Raw genomic sequence first — 11,772 nt, 5'->3', positions numbered from 1 at the left:
ACATTGTCCTCCTACTTCTGTGCCCCAACATATGCACTCTGCTTATTTATAGAATGTGTGAGCTTCACACACATCAGGCTGAGTCCCCCGGGACCAAAGCCGCGCTTGGTTTTGCGCAGCGTGGCCAATGGTTCTCCTGGGCTCTGAGAGCAAAGGCTTGTCCTGCCCTCCTGCCACGCAGGAGAGGCCAACAGCTCCCAGTTAACCCGGATTCAGGAATATTTCTGGAAACACTGACAACCAACAAGAGTAGGAGGGAAGGAGCTGATGAGCTCCAGGCTCACCATGCAGGAAGGGGAGCAGAAAGAAAACCCCACTGTGCCTGCTGCAGGAAGCATCCTCCAGCCACTTGCAAGGGCTGCGTAATTTGGAAAGGTCTGCAATGCACTCCTGCCTTGCTGGAGGGCTGGGAGATGCCAGGGCAGAATAGCAGAGCCTATCTCCAAAATACAGGATATTTAGTGTTGGAAACACAGCCTTAAGTTCGAGGTCAAATAAAATTCCACCTGTGCTTAAATAGTAAAAATGCAATGAAAATGAAATGAAAACCACGCCCACATCACAAAACAATTTTGCCCAGTTGGTTTAGTGGAAGTAACCAATAACTCACCAGAAATTTGAGTTTATTATTTACCCATAAACCTATATTTACTGCATTTACTATAAACCTTAGCTTACTATTAGAGATTTAAAAAAAAAGTTTATTCTTTTAGATCTACTTGTAGTTTCTTTTTGTATTCTATGTGCAGTAACATAAATTAGTATAGACAAACCCCACAACGCACCAGCCTCCATACAAGGATGGACACAGTACTTTTTACAGGTGCAAAGAATTGAACTGAGGTGTTCAACTACAGAGAAAAGAAGCCATCATCATGCAAGTATCCCTCTTCATCAGACGTAGGCAGGCAAAAAAATTCCCTGCATCTAAGGCCACAGTGCATTCTGGTGGGCACCAAGCTCTCAGGCAGTTCAATCATCACATAAATAAGCCCTAATTGGCATTCCCAAATGTTTTGAAATTGTATTGCCTGCTGCTGGCACTCCAAAAGTTATGCCTCTGGAGACAGCAGGGGAAAAAAAACCAAAACATCAAAGATCATTTGCAATTGGACGCAACAACCCCGTGCCCAACTGGTGTGTGTCAGGGGTAAAAATAGCATCAGCCCAAATGGTAAGTGGCTTTTGGTTTGTCAGGGATTGAACGTGCAGCACCAAGTGAGAGGTTATTACATGCTCTGATCAGCAAAGCAGACAATCATTTGCCTTGTTACTGAGCTGCCTGCCCATGTGAACAGCATCAAACAAGCAATAAAGGACACCCCGCTCGCCCCCGAGGGGAACACGGCTGGTGGGTAGCTGGAAACCTCCTCGTTAACAAGCTAACCTTTGAGTCTGTGAGGAGGCAAGGAAGCGTTTACCAGCCGCTCTATCGATAATTATGGAAAGGAAAATCGTAGCTCATTGTCTGTCCCAGGGTGGGGAGATAAACAAGGCAGGCCTGGGGCGAGCAGGCCTTCCATGGCAGCTTCCACGGGCAACAGCTGCCAAAAAGGCAATTATCCATGGAGCTGCTCCCCCCTGGGGCTGTTCAATCCATGTATGTTTGGAAACTACCCCAAAGCCCTTCTGTGGGTAAGAGGAGTCTCTGTGGCACACAGCCCCTCGGGGACCCTGAAATACCCTGGTAAACAGCAACTTGAAAGGCCCCACGCACAGGTGGGCAGTGGTGCTGCATAGCAGGGCTGAAATATCAAACACCAGTGGTTTTGTTCCCTGGAGCTGTCACGTTTCCCCAAGGCCCTTCAAACATGTAGGGATGGGGACATATTTTTAAGCGGAAGGTAGCAACACAGTCCCCTGTTTTTCATATTTCTCTCTGCTGTGTCACCCAGGAGGACTTTAGAAGCTAATTATGCCTCAGCATGCAGCCACCAGCCTTTGTTACAAGCCTAAATCCTGTTCCCATTTGTAGCCTAACTCCATTATGTCCCCAGCCTCATTGCAAGGAAGGAGGGAGGGCCCACCTGAGCCTGCCCCAGACTCCCTGGGGGCTGCTACCCTACTCCAGCTCAGCCTTTGCATCAAATCACCAGTTATCTTTTCAATTAATTGTGGGTATCATAGTGGTTGACAGCACAACCTTACTACCAAGGGATAATTTAATATGACTAGACCGTAATCAAAGTGTTAATAGCCTCAAAATTTAATCTGTGCAGAAGTAGGATTTATAAAAGGGAAAGGATAACCGGGGCCCAGATGAATAATGTTAGTTATAATGTTACAGCTAGTTGTAATAGAATAATTAGTTGTGATATCCAGAAATAAAAATTACACTGCTTTGAGTTCCAGGACGTGTGCCAAAAAGGAGCAGTTAGTCACAGCGATGAGGAACAGTTACACAGTCCATTATCTCATGAACTGCAAGGTCCAGAAATGAATCCTGCACGTCACAGGAAAATTGAGACTCTGCATTTTCAGCAATACACAGCTTTTCATTTTAGCCCTTAAATTAGATCCTTCCTCACTACTGGAATGATGTGCCTTCCCATTTGCAGAAAGGTATCCTCAGAAGCCCTCCTGGCTGAGCTTCACTTTCTCCTTGGGCATGGTCCCAACTTCTCCATCCTGTGGCAGATGAAGCTCACCCCTGGCATCCCCACCTGCTCCCTTCCTCTGTCCTCACCAGTCCTGTAGAAAAAAAAAAAAAAAAAAAAAGCTCAAACTACATTAAATCCCAGCCTTTTTTCTGGTAGGGCAAGGATGCTGGGTGATGGTTTGGCTGCCTCCATCAACAGGTGATGCATCCTCGCAGGGTTAGCCAGCCCCTGCTGCTCCCTGGCTCAGCGTTCAGGGCCAAATGCTTTAATCATAGAATGACAGAATTTATTAGGTTGGAAGGGAGCTTAAAGCTCATCTTGTTCCAACCTCCCTGCCAGGGGCCGGGACACCTTCCACCAGTCCAGGTTGCTCAGAGCCCCAGCCAATCTAATCCCCCCTAATCTAGCAACACACTTCTAGTGCACACCCCAAGTGCACAAGGCAGCAATAAAGCTGGTGTTCAGCATCATAGTGAGAAAGCAAGAAACTGTACAAAAGCAAAAAAGTGATGTGACCAAATTATTTTTTAGATTATGAAGTCAGCCTGTTTTTACCACCTCATTGTTACTCATTCACTTGCATGACAGACACAGAATGACACAGAATTGACCTGGTAGGAATTTTAAAAACAATTACTTTAAATTACTTCCATATCATAAAAGTTACTTTAAAACCATTTTCTGCTTTTTAGGTAGCGATGAAGAAATTAAATGCTTTTTCAGGTTGTGCCTATCCATTTCTCCTTCATTTCCTCCAGCATACTTTCTTTTCTTGCTCTTCCTGCAGTGACAAGAAGAGGAAAAAAAAGTGGGCTTGTGAAGGAGGAAAACTGGTAAAGAAAAGATAACTCTCTCTAGGGAAAACAGACAGGGAAAAGAGAATAGAAGGTGTGATTTTATTTTTTAAAGAGAAATCACCTGGGATTGAAACAACTGAAACTTTTGTCTCCATCTCACAGACACACATCCCCTCACCCCCTTTTTCTTCCTGGTCCTGGCTGACTTGCACCTTCTGGCAGGCACGTAGGTGCTTGTTTTGCTGCTGCTCCACAGGATGGAGTCACCAGAAATGATGTTCCCAGGAGATGTTTTGCGCAGGGTAACACGAGAAGCAAAGCTGTGCTCTGCCGGCCCCTTCCTCACACACACAGCCGTGTGCTGCAGTCCTGCTCCATCCTGCCTGTGCTGTGTATGGGGAAAGACACCACTCAACACATCTGGGGAAGTGCTTCCCCACATGGGCACCAGAGCCCTGGCTCAGAGGCAATTCAACACTGCAGGCTGCACGTGCTCACACACCTATCTTTTGTGGCTGGCACTAAACAAATGCTGCACTGAGCCAACAAATCTTACAATGGCCTCATTTTTCTAGCAATGATGCCTCAGGCGAGGCTTCTGTGGCCCAGAAAGGAAAAAGGTTAACTTTTTCTGGAATTCCCTGAACTTGCTTATCTGCTACTTCTCCCTAACCATCTGCCAGACTCAGACACCTGTTATAATATATCAGTTTGTCTTGTGGTGGTTCCTGGAGTCTATCAGCAACCTGAGCAATTAGTATTGTCAGCAAATCATTCATTAACTGAACTATTCAGTTTCAGCTAACTTAAGACTAATTGTGCATTTAATTCCTATCTAGCAAGATCAAATCAATCAAAAAAAAGGACCATGGGTAAATATAAAAGACCAATAGGTAACAAATGAAAACCTTAATTATGGTCTTATCTGAATGCTAACAAAAAAACCCCAAGTAAAGCAGAGGAGATTATTTCATATCAGGTCATTGTGATTATCCTCCTGCTGTCTCCCCAGTCAAACTCTGGCATTACTCAAATACTTGATGAAAAGGCTGGAGTACATTTTTGGCACCATGAGAAAGCCTCTCTCCCTGCCCACCTGGCAGAGACCCCATGCAGGCAGTTCAATGCCACTTCCAGGGTGAAGAGTGACCTCACAAAAATGGTATTTTCCTGCACACTTTGCCCTGTGAATGGGGAGCTAGCTGCAGCTACTGACCTTACCGGCAAGGAGACAATTTTACTGCTGGGTGCTGCTGTTTGTGCAGAAGCATCGAGCTATTAAAGAGGGAGCAGGGGATTGCTCCCTCCTGTGTGTCATCAGCAGAGGTAAATAACATCTCTGCATCTCTGCTGTGCAAGCCAGAGAGTAATTAGGGGGATCTGCACAGGCTGTTGTGTTGATGAGCTGATTATCTGTTCCTGCCTTCGAAGGTTCAGCCCCGTCTTGTCCCCGATGCCTGCGATGGCTTTGGCACAGTCAGGCCAACGAGAACGTGAGACAAGGAAAGCAAAAGCACTGCAGCTGGCTTTAAACTGTGCTCAGGTACACAGCCTGCAGCAAAATCAAGGCCAAACAGATACATCAATAAGTTAAACTCTATTGAGGCCAAGGAAGGAAAAGAAATAAAACCCAAACCAATAAATCAGCCTTACCAGGTCAATACATGTGATCTTGGTGAGATCCACAGGACAGGTGTTGTTGGTAGGAAGATCACGGGCTCAGCCTGGAGAAGGTGGCAAACACCACCAACTTCAGAATGCTGCCAAGGAACCTGAAACAGCAGAACTACCTCCCCAACACATGGCAGCCAGGCACTGCTGCCCTGCTCACAGGCACCGAGATAACACACCTGGAACAAAGAGGAGAGCTTGGTGAGGAGCACAGACAGGAATGGGATGGACATTGGAATTTCCTGTTAACTTTCTTACCCTCCTGCTCCTTTGCCCTGCACCCTATTTATGCCATCACCTGCCAGTCACAACATCCCTCTGGCTGTTCCTCCCGCCTGAGGACTCCTTTCCCCACCTGAATTTTATTTTCTGCATTATCTCCTTCCTACATTAGTCACCACAAAAGTGCCTTGGTGCAGTGCTGAGTCTGCACAGAGGAGGTGGCAACCCTAAAGGTAAGTACCTCTGAACTGAAAAAGCATCTTTACATTCAAATACAGAGCTGGACCCCTCACAACACACATGCATTGATGGGATCTGCTGCCCTGTGCTCTTCAATCAGTGTAAATAAATATCAGCTTGGTTAAAGCAACTGGGCTTCTCCAAAAAATAAACAAACCAACCCACCCAAGACAATTTACTGTAATGGCTTCTGGTTTAGTACAAAGCTCTAAGTCAGCAGCTTTTTTTTTGGAAAAAATAAAAATAAGTGACCTGCCTGCAAGTATGGTACAATGAGAGCTTTCACCATGCTGGAGTGTGCATTCTTGAAATCCACTCTCCTGCTGATGCCATTTTTCTCCCAGAGCCAGAGAGGACACACAGAAATCTCTCTGATCAGAGCTGGTTGTGAGGCCAGAAGTGGGTGGCATCTGCACAGGAGGTTGCAGAGCCTTCATCACCAAGCAGGGTGTACAAGTACCGTGGCTTGACTCACACCAAGACTGTCACACAGCAGGTTTGGCTCCAGGCACCCACCTGTTCCTCTGTTCCTGCTGCAGGTGCAGTGGCAATTGTTACAAAGCTGCCTTTTACACTGAGCTGTGCAGGGTGTGGGAGCCTCTGGATTGGGCAGTGTCATATGGGTTACGTGATGTGCCGCCTGTGTCCCGAGCCCAGCCTTTGCTTTTGGGATTAGTGATAAAACAATGAAATTTATTTAATGCACATGCATGAGATATCCCAGCTCTTTGAGCATCCCCTGCACTTTCCCCCTCTAGATCCTGATGCTTCTCTCACTGAGCCAGCCTGCAGGCAGTCCTGTGCAGGTCTCCCTGTTTTCATGCTGCACTGGGCTGGAAGCTGCCAGCAGAGCAAAGGAAGGAGGGCAGAGACATCAGCATCTCCTGCACATCTGTCCCACTGCCCAGCTCTCAGCCACGGGTGAGGCTGAAGCCAAAAGACCTAATGAAGCAGAGAAGAACAGCTACACTCCTGACATAAAAGGCATGCCAAGCTTTCATCTTCTGAGAGGTTAAAAATAAACAGTTTAGCTTTCAGCAAAGTGGTCTGATTAGAGGCAAAGAAAACTACATTGATTTCCATGGAAATGGAATATTTTTTTGCTGCTACTTGATCTTGTTGAAACGTATTAAGAACACAAAAGAGTGCAATTTCAATATCTGGAGAGTGGTAGTATACTTAAAAAATTTAAATTAAATTGATTTCTTTTAAAAGAAAGCTGGCTGGTTTTAGTTTCTTAATTAGTTCATTACCACTGCAAATGGAGCATGTTCTTATAAGCTTATAGAAAGATATTACAAAAACAGCTGCAACCCACAACAGAAGAGATATAGACATAGGCAATATCTGTACATAAAAATCAGAGACTTAAAGATCCTCTTAGGTCCTCTATCTCCTCTCTAAAACCAGCAAAGAATTGTTCTTTCACTCGTAAGTCTTTCTAAATTTAAACCCATTACAAAACAGATCCTAGTTTCCACAGAAGGATCAATCCCTAAATTTTGTTTGCTTTTTTTAGCGTGTAGGAGTACTTCCTAAGAATGAGACCTGCCTACACATGCTCTGGAAGCAAAACACCACAATTAGCTTGAGTTCTTATCTCATTACTGCGGTAGGTATCTCCATAGGGAAGTTTCCTTGGAATGAGCTGCGTCCTATTTCAGTTTAACCCAGATAGTAACAAAATAATCATTCCAAATGGGCCAGCTCTGCCATGACCTTCACTGTGATAAGTACTAAATACAGGTGTGAAGGAAAGGCTGCTTCACTGACACAGTTGTTCTCCCTGTAGGTGTGCCCCAGGGTAAGACCACCTCCAACATCTCCACACACACCACTGGGGTGTTGCCACAGCCTGGCCAAACTGAAATTTTCTATCAAATAAATATTAAAAACATCCAAAATCTTTGTTCTTAGCTAAAATAACAAATTGTGATGGTAACAGGAAAAAAAAGAATTCATTTTCTTCTTCCATTTCCTCAACGTGAAATTTCAACAGAAACAATAAACCCTTTAGGTTTTTATTTTGACAGTGGGACATTTTTATGACATAAATATTATATTATTGTAACTTTAGGTGACAGAGCAACTTGAGCCTCTAACCAGAAGGCTGCTGTACTTTTATCTGTGTATTATGTTTTCCCACATGCTTGCAAATGGCATGTGCTCTCCTTCCAGTAGTGATGACCCAGGAAAGAAAGCAGAGCTGGGAAAGATTTGCCCACAAACCACCAGAGCCCTGACTGAGGACAGATTTCCACTGCTGACAAGTCACATTAGATATTGGTCAGTACAAATATCAGTGATCCTGTTGCTCAAGGGTACCTTGCTTTGCCTTTCCTTTTCTTTTTTCTTTTCCTTATGAAATCAGTCCCTTGGATTGGGCTGTTTGGCTAAGGCTTCCTACACATTTAATATGAAAGATTATCCATGGATACATCTAGGAGTGGACCCACAAGAGAGGCAGCTGCTGAAATACCCAATTTCCAGTGCCTGCTGATTTTCATAGCCCTGGTGGAGGTGTTGGAGCTCTTTATTGAATGTACAGGGAAAACCACAGAAGGCAGCAGCAATGGCAGCTACTGAGTAAGGAACACTGATGAGAAGAGTGGGATGTAAGTCTCATTCCTGGATGTAATTAGGTGTCTGTGGCTCATGAGAAATCAGAGGCAATGAACAGAGGAGCCTGCTGAGTACAGGTGATGGGGGAATTGTTGGCAAACAATGACCTCTGTAAGGGTGTAGGTACCCCATTATGGCCATTACACAATTCTTCCTTTTTTGCTGTTTCTCTTCTGCTTACAGACACCTTTTTCTTTGCTATTCTCTCTTCTCAAATAGGTGAATATTACAGTTTGATAGGCTGGGTCAGCTAAAAGCTCTTCAGTGGTTGGTACTTGCAGCCACACAGATTCACTGTGTGGACTTAATTGTAGTAAGGACTGGCTTAAGAGCAGCAGATCAATGCCCTGGAGAGTTGTTAGGGTGAAATACAGAGATCTCATCTACAGATAAAAGGAAGAACATCACCAATAATGACAGAAAAGGCACTCATCAGCTATATTTTCACTCATTGTGCTGCACCCAACAACAACAAAAAAATAAATTGGTGTATTCAGTTCCCCACTTCAGTAATTTTGCTTTTAACAATATCTGACTTGGTATTCAATCAGCAGACCCTATTACATGAAGTATTTTTTCAGACACCCAGTGGTTTTGCCTGCATACACAGCCTTCTGTTCCTGGCCAAATACAATTCTGCTTCACTGCCTGCAGGCAGATCACCCGAGGAGAGCAGAGCAGAGCAGAGCAGAGCAGAGCCTGCCAGCCCCACGTTTCCCCAAACAAAGCATTAGCTATGCATCAGCAACTTTTATACACAGAATATATATCTATATATATCTATATTCTTCACAGATCACCTTCCTCTCTGTACCACCTGTGCAGACGTGCTGCATTTCACCTGGCACTGCCCACTTTGTGCAGCTCAGTGTGGTGGTGGTTCCTGTGCAGCTTTCACATTTCACAGTTCCCCATCCAGCTGCAGGGCAGTGCCATTTGGATGGTGCTAAACAGGATCCTCCTCGCAAATTTAAACAGATGCCGGGGAAAATTGTAATGAGGCTCTTAGGCATAACCCCCAGCTCACCCAGACAGATTAACCAGCAAACCTCTTCTTTGCTATGCTGGTTTTTTTGAAAAGCTAAAATCCTTTTGAAATAAGCCTGTGCTTATTTCTTCTGAAGTAATGATAATTGATTCAGACCTTCCTGAAATGAATTTGAGCTCAGTCAGAGTCGTGGCCTAGGGAAGAGCTGCACCTTCACTGTGCAGAGGAATCTGGCTTGCTTAGCAGCCTGTGAAAGCCACAGCTCTGCAGGTGGGAGGTTAATTTCCAGCAGCCTGATTCAGCAATAAGGCAATAAATACAAAATCCTCCTCAGACCTTTCAGACACCAGCACCTGAAAAGCACTGGGAACAGATAAGCCCCCTTCTTTTAACAGAAATCTCAAATCCCACTGGATTGCCCAAATCAGTCTCAGGATTTGACTGCAGTTGTGCAGGACAGAGCTATTTATACATTTATTTAGTGTAGCTGGGTTTAGTATAGCAGGCTGTGGTTAGAAGTGGGGCACAGGTTTTGGGGCTGTTCCTTCATGGGCAGTCACAGTCAGGGTCCCATGGGGGGACCAGTTTGCAGCTGCCCTGCTCTCTCCTCCCCCTGAGGCTGGAAGGGGATGAGCAATAGGTGATTCTCCTGGGACACTGGCTTTCCCTGCCTTTTCTCCAAACATTAGGGAGGAGGCAGGAGGAAAAGGGTTTCTCTTAACTAGAGAACAGTGTGTGTCCCTTTGAGCTGACTCTCAAAAAAGCAGAAGCAAAGTTGGCTTCCTATTTCTAGCCATTCTCACAGAAGGCAGGCTACAAGTAAGTAGTATTTAGGTCAGCAGAATCACATTTTTAAGCCATAAATCAAATCCAGCAGACCTTGAACACTTATTTGTAGTTTATAAACCACAACTTTGAACGTCCTGTGAATCCTGATGGTGAACTGCTGGATTTTGTTTCCACAGCATGTAGGAGGCAAATCCACAAACTCCAGCAGCCCCAGAGGGATCTCTCATCTGCCACGGGGACGTGCAGTGTGCTGACACATTCAACAGCAAAGAGCACATGCAGAATTTTGTTCACAAAATCCCATCTCTTTGTCAAATAAAACTGTGTTAATCCACTTTACTGTCTGTGTTGCCCTTGCCTTTGAATCCCTGAGTTCTCTTACACGATGCTTTGTGCCACTCATGGAATCTCTTTTCAGTTAGGGCAAAGAATTCCCCTTCCTGCACCTCATCAAGTTCTCAAAATAGAAAGAAAATTAGTTTCTACATGACTACATAGTAGTCCATGTGTGTGGGAAACAGCAACTCCCATGAAAGAAAGAATGAGAAACTGGTCATGTTCCCTTAAGAAATTTGTCCTCTGGTTAACAGAGATGTGTTTGAAACACATTACTGGTGCATCCACTAAAACAAACTTTCCAAAGGAGACCACGGATACACAAATGCTTACATTCAGAAGCAAGTATAACTCAAAAATGTCACTGTGCTGACATCCTTCACCTTTGGCACAGTCGACAGGCACAAGAGCTGCTCCTGTCTGAAGGCAAATGTGACCTGTGGATCTTTCCCTTTCACGTTGTTTCCCCCCCTGCTCAGCTCTGTTTGTGTCTGGGTTCCTCTCAGGGCAGCTTGAAGAGAACTGTAATTGCCACTTCAGTGATAGAGGGGGAAATAAAGGGGCACCCTGCCTCTTGTTTGCACAGTTCTCTCCCTTTAAATGGAATGACCAGATTGGATTCATTTCTGCCTTTGGAGGACAGGAGCTGTGAGCCTCTTCTGACACAGTGAAGCTGTGCTGACGTGCCTGTGTGAGCCACCTCCAGCCCTCCTCACTGCTGGTTTTACATGGATCATGACATGGATCATGACATGGATCATGACATGGATCATGTCACTGCTGGCTGCTCCATGTGGGACAGCAACACAGCCCTGGGTGCAGGCAGGTGGGGCTGGGATTCCCTCCATCACTGCAGCAGCAGTTCCTTGATTTTCCAGCTGTTTCTTTACTGTTACAGGGAAGGACAGGGCTGACTCTCACACCATCTCACAGGAGAGCTTTGCTGTGCCTGCCTGACAATCAAAAGAGGGATTTGTAGCTGCCTGGGGTTCATGAGGATCCTGGGCTGCGGTGACAGGCAGCCTGGCTGAGATACAGAGAAGAGAAATGTGCTTGTTTAGCCACCTGTGACTTGAAAGCTTTCAGCCTGTTGAGAAATGGCAAGTGCACATCCAGCACCCCTCCAGGCAGGGGCAAGACCCGCTCCAGAAGCACATGGGAAAAAGGAAAGTTTTGTTCCTGGGAGATACCTGAAAATTTTACAAAGCTTCCCTGCTCTATACTGCCTAAAATATTCATGAGACATGTGGAGATCGAGTAACAGGGACACCATGTGATGGAGAGACACAAAGATCACAGGAGATACCCCAATGTCAGACAGAGCAGGCAGAGGAAAAAACACTGAGAAATCAACATCCCCTCCAAATGAAAATGTGTGGGAAATGGGGATTTCTTGCAGCTATTTCTATGCTGAAATGCATCAGTGGGGTCAGATGAGCATGTCCAGGTACCCTTTCCCCCAAACCCAAGTCACCAGCATCTTTAAAAGAATGGAGAAAAAGAAAAC

General features: G+C 45.3%; 1 long non-coding RNA gene across 2 annotated transcripts; it reads right to left on the bottom strand.

The window, feature by feature from the left end:
• Positions 1-687: 687 nt before the first annotated feature.
• On the bottom strand, positions 688-5,312 carry LOC148184564 (uncharacterized). 2 transcript variants are annotated; one of them, XR_015772203.1, is made up of 3 exons: positions 5,051-5,312; positions 3,519-3,785; positions 688-2,691 (listed from the first exon to the last, which is right to left on the bottom strand). It is a non-coding gene; the product is annotated as an uncharacterized LOC148184564 (long non-coding RNA). The 2 variants fall into 2 exon arrangements; XR_015772202.1 differs by lacking the exon at positions 5,051-5,312 and adding an exon at positions 4,614-4,639.
• Between the last annotated feature and the right edge of the window lie 6,460 nt (positions 5,313-11,772).

This window comes from Pseudopodoces humilis, chromosome 3 (assembly GCF_049639895.1).
Source record: "Pseudopodoces humilis isolate 2021_Gansu_Grassland_sample_001 chromosome 3, ASM4963989v1, whole genome shotgun sequence".
NCBI classification, from domain to species: Eukaryota; Metazoa; Chordata; class Aves; order Passeriformes; family Paridae; genus Pseudopodoces; species Pseudopodoces humilis.
This window is presented reverse-complemented; position numbering and strand designations above follow the sequence as displayed.